The sequence below is a fragment of the Coregonus clupeaformis genome, chromosome 8, assembly GCF_020615455.1.
Source record: "Coregonus clupeaformis isolate EN_2021a chromosome 8, ASM2061545v1, whole genome shotgun sequence".
Lineage (NCBI taxonomy): Eukaryota > Metazoa > Chordata > Actinopteri > Salmoniformes > Salmonidae > Coregonus > Coregonus clupeaformis.
In genome coordinates, this window is record NC_059199.1 from 3,968,612 (window position 1) to 3,974,052 (window position 5,441).

Consider the following 5,441-nt stretch of genomic DNA (forward strand, 5'->3'; position numbering starts at 1 on the left):
AAGGCAGGGCAGGATGGATACAGGTCTGTAACAGTTTGGATCTAGAGTGTTACCCCCTTTGAAGAGGGGGATGACCGCAGCAGCTTTCCAATCTCTGGGGATCTCAGACGATACGAAAGAGAGGTTGAACAGGCTAGTAATAGGAGTTGCGACAATTTCGGCAGCTAATTTTAGAAAGAAAGGATCCAGATTGTCTAGCCCAGCTGATTTGTATGGGTCCAGATTTTGCAGCTCTTTCAGAACATCGGCTGTCTGAAATTGGGTGAAGGAGAAGGGGGGCATGGGCAAGTTGCAGTGGAGGGTGCAGAGCTGGTGGCCGGGGTAGAGGTAGCCAGGTGGAAAGCATGTCCAGCCGTAGCAAAATGCTTGTTGAAATACTGGAGGACTTTCCCTTCGCGCAGCCGCACGCTCTACTAGTGGCCAAGGAAGATAAGAGGTTTATGTTGATTGATTGCGTCCACATTTGTTTTTGGTAGAAACTATTTCATCTTTCGCTTTCGTAGTATTACTTGTCCACTTCCCATCTATAAATGTGCAAATTGTCATGTAATTATTTGATTTCAGACCTGGGCCCAGTTTCCCGATAGCGATGGAACTTTGGCTTACGAGTGTTTTAACGATGCATTATAAAAAATACAGGCAGAAGATGAAGACCCGTTTCCCAAAACACCACGCAGTGCACTCGTTTCAAAGTGAAATGTAACTGTGTCGTTACATGTAAATTATTCTATTTAAGTGTTTGTATTATGTTTGACAAGTGTTTTCTCATGCTATTTTGTATGCAATGTTTGATTATGTAAATTCTGCATTTCTTCAGTTTGTGTAAACAAGAATAAATAAAGCCAAAGTCAGAGAAATAGAAAATAGAAAATATCAACGTGGCCTAAAAACAGGATATGATGATTGCACATATATGAAAGGGATGTCAATATTTAGCCTAATAATATAGTTATTATATAATTATTTTAGTTATCTTGGGTTTATTTATTTTATTATCCTTACTTCGTTTATTTATAACGTTGGAAACTTTTTTGGCTATTTATATTCAACGTTGAAGTTTTCGGTGGTCACAGACAAATAAACACATTTATTCTATGTTTAGCAGAAATCTTCTGTGTGAAAAGTGACGCGGGAGGGCAAACGGTGATTGCACTTAGCTCTTCTACGAGTGGTCTGAGGCAGGCGTTCGATTACGAACATTTTCAACGTTAATAAAGACGGTTTTTGTAAACTGCTCGGAATTTGAAGATGCTCTTACTAAGGCTCTTTTTTTGTTAATTTTTTTTATTTGATAAACAATGCAAAACATACAAACAACAACATAATTCAAACATCAACATCACACCTGCCCAGACCCACTAGCACACCCCACCATCTCCAGATCATCAAAAACACCCTGCCCAGACCCACTAGTACACCCCCCCTACCCCATCTTTATAACTGGTTTTAGCATGTATTCATTTTGTGAAAGCTGCGAGATATTTACCAGGTTTATTTGACATTAAGTAGTATGCTTTATTTGAGTTTAACCTGTAGTTGTTGGCTCTCTTCAAAAGTAAAATATCGTATTCCTGCTTAAGTTCCGAAATGGTATTTTCTTCTTTACCTTGGAAAGATTTTTCATGGGAAGATAGTGATTTATTTTTCTTTAATTTGAATTTCTAAATCAGATGTAACTTTTTCCAAGTATGAGCTGTCACCCCCCTAATGTAAGCTATAAAGGCATCCCAAATTATATCGGGGGTTAGGCTTTTCTCTGTCCTCAATGTCTATATTTGGAATGGCAAAGTTTTTTTATTTTTTTATTAACGAATTTAATAAATTTTGGGTCCAGAAGATGCGCTCTGTTCATTCTTCAAACTCTGTCGCTAAGTGTATTTTCTATTGGTCTAATTAAACATGAAACTGGAGAATGATCCGATATCACTATATCATAAAAAAATTTATCCAGTGCATTTTTTGAAATAAAAATGTAATCAATTCTTGAATATCTTTACTTACTTTGAGAAAAAATAATATTTTGTTGTTGGGAATAATAATCTCCAGGTAAATAATTTGTAAAGATTAACATTTTTATGCCTTTTTTATTACTATGTCTTTCAATCTTATCAAATGTATAATTTAGGTCACCTGTTAAAATAATATGTAGTTCCTGTCTGGATTTGATCTGAGCAAAAATATAAACGCAACATGCAACAATTTCAACGGTTTTACTGAGTTACAGTTCATATAAGGAAATCAGTCAATTGAAATAAATTCATTAGGCTCTAATCTATGGATTTCACATGACTGGGCAGGGGTGCAGCCATGGGTGGGCCTGGGAGGGCATAGGCCCACCCACTGGGGAGCCAGGCCCAGCCAATCAGAATGTGATCTTCCCAACAAATGGGCTTTATTACAGACAGAAATACTCCTGAGTTTCATCAGCTGTCTGGGTGGCTGGTCTCAGAAGATCCTTCAGGTGAAGAAGCCAAATGTGGAGGTCCTGGGCTGGCGTGGTTACACGTGGTATGCGCTTGTGAGGCCGGTTGGAAGTACTGCCAAATTCTTTCAAACGACGTTGGAGGCGTCTTATGGTCGAGAAATTAACATTAGATTCTCTGGCAACAGCTCTGGTGGACATTCCTGTAGTCAGCATGTCAATTGCACGCTCCCTCAAAACTTGAGACATCTGTGGCATTGTGTTGTGACAAAACTGTACATTTTAGAGTGGCCTTTAATTGTCCCCAGCACAAGGTGCACCTGTGTAATGATCATGCTGTTTAATCAGCTTCTTGATATGCCACACCTGCCAGGTGGATGGATTATCTTGGCAAAGGAGAAATGCTCACAAACAGGGATGTAAACCAATTTGTGCACAAAATCTGAGAGAAATCAGCTTTTTGTGCTTACGGACAATTTATGTGATATTTTATTTCAGCTCATGAAACATGGGACCAACACTTTACATGTTGCATTTCTATTTTTGTTCAGTGTAGTTAGTTCAATAGATAACAACACTTTCACCCAGTTCTCCTCTGAATCATTCAGATGTTCATTGGCAAACTTCAGACGGGCATGTATATGTGCTTTCTTGCGCAGGGGGACCTTGGAGGCGCTTGACCTTGTGTTTCTTCCATTTGCGAATAATCGCACCAACTGTTGTCACCTTCTCACCAAGCTGCTTGGCGATGGTCTTGTAGCCCATTCCAGCCTTGTGTAGGTCTACAATCTTGTCCCTGACATCCTTGGAGAGCTCTTTGGTCTTGGCCATGGTGGAGAGTTTGGAATCTGATTGATTGATTGCTTCTGTGGACAGGTGTCTTTTATACAGGTAACAAACTGAGATTAGGAACACTCCCTTTAAGAGTGTGCTCCTAATATCAGCTCGTTACCTGTATAAAAGACACCTGGGAGCCAGAAATCTTTCTGATTGAGAGGGGGTCAAATACTTATTTCCCTCATTAAAATGCAAATCAATTTATAACATTTTTGACATGCATTTTTCTGGATTTTTTTGTTGTTATTCTGTCTCTCACTTTTCAAATAAACCTACCATTAAAATTATAGACTGATCTTTTCTTTGTCAGTGGGCAAACGTACAAAATCAGCAGGGGATCAAATACTTGTTTCCCTCACTCTATAGCCATGTTATTACCTCGTACCCCTGCACATCAACTCAGTACTGGTACCGTGTACATAGCCATGTTATTACCTCGTACCCCTGCACATCAACTCAGTACTGGTGCCCCGTGTACATAGCCATGTTATTACCTCGTACCCCTGCACATCAACTCAGTACTGGTACCGTGTACATAGCCATGTTATTACCTCGTACCCCTGCACATCAACTCAGTACTGGTACCGTGTACATAGCCATGTTATTACCTCGTACCCCTGCACATCAACTCATTACTGGTACCGTGTACATAGCCATGTTATTACCTCGTACCCCTGCACATCAACTCAGTACTGGTACCCCGTGTATACAGTGAGGGAAAAAAGTATTTGATCCCCTGCTGATTTTGTACGTTTGCCAACTGACAAAGACATGATCAGTCTATAATTTTAATGGTAGGTTTATTTGAACAGTGAGAGACAGAATAACAACAAAAAAATCCAGAGAAACGCATGTCAAAGATGTTATAAATTGATTTGCATTTTAATGAGGGAAATAAGTATTTGACCCCTCTGCAAAACATGACTTAGTACTTGGTGGCAAAACCCTTGTTGGCAATCACAGAGGTCAGACGTTTCTTGTAGTTGGCCACCAGGTTTTCACACATCTCAGGAGGGATTTTGTCCCACTCCTCTTTGCAGATCTTCTCCAAGTCATTAAGGTTTTGAGGCTGACGTTTGGCAACTCGAACCTTCAGCTCCCTCCACAGATTTTGGGATTAAGGTCTGGAGACTGGCTAGGCCACTCCAGGACCTTAATGTTCTTCTTCTTGAGCCACTCCTTTGTTTCCTTGGCCGTGTGTTTTGGGTCATTGTCATGCTGGAATACCCATCCACGACCCATTTTCAATGCCCTGGCTGAGGGAAGGAGGTTCTCACCCAAGATTTGACGGCCCCGTCCATCGTCCCTTTGATGCGGTGAAGTTGTCCTGTCCCCTTAGCAGAAAAACACCTCCAAAGCATAATGTTTCCACCTCCATGTTTTACGGTGGGGATGGTGTTCTTGGGGTCATAGGCAGCATTCCTCCTCCTCCAAACACGGTGAGTTGAGTTGATGCCAAAGAGCTCGATTTTGGTCTCATCTGACCACAACACTTTCACCCAGTTCTCCTCTGAATCATTCAGATGTTCATTGGCAAACTTCAGACGGGCCTGTATATGTGCTTTCTTGAGCAGGGGGACCTTGCGGGCGCTGCAGGATTTCAGTCCTTCGCGGCGTAGTGTGTTACCAATTGTTTTCTTGGTGACTATGGTCCCAGCTGCCTTGAGATCATTGACAAGATCCTCCCGTGTAGTTCTGGGCTGATTCCTCACCGTTCTCATGATCATTGCAACTCCACGAGGTGAGATCTTGCATGGAGCCCCAGGCCGAGGGAGATTGACAGGTCTTTTGTGTTTCTTCCATTTGCGAATAATCGCACCAACTGTTGTCACCTTCTCACCAAGCTGCTTGGCGATGGTCTTGTAGCCCATTCCAGCCTTGTGTAGGTCTACAATCTTGGCCCTGACATCCTTGGAGAGCTCTTTGGTCTTGGCCATGGTGGAGAGTTTGGAATCTGATTGATTGGTTGCTTCTGTGGACAGGTGTCTTTTATACAGGTAACAAACTGAGATTAGGAACACTCCCTTTAAGAGTGTGCTCCTAATCTCAGCTCGTTACCTGTATAAAAGACACCTGGGAGCCAGAAATCTTTCTGATTGAGAGGGGGTCAAATACTTATTTCCCTCATTAAAATGCAAATCAATTTATAACATTTTTGACATGCATTTTTCTGGATTTTTTT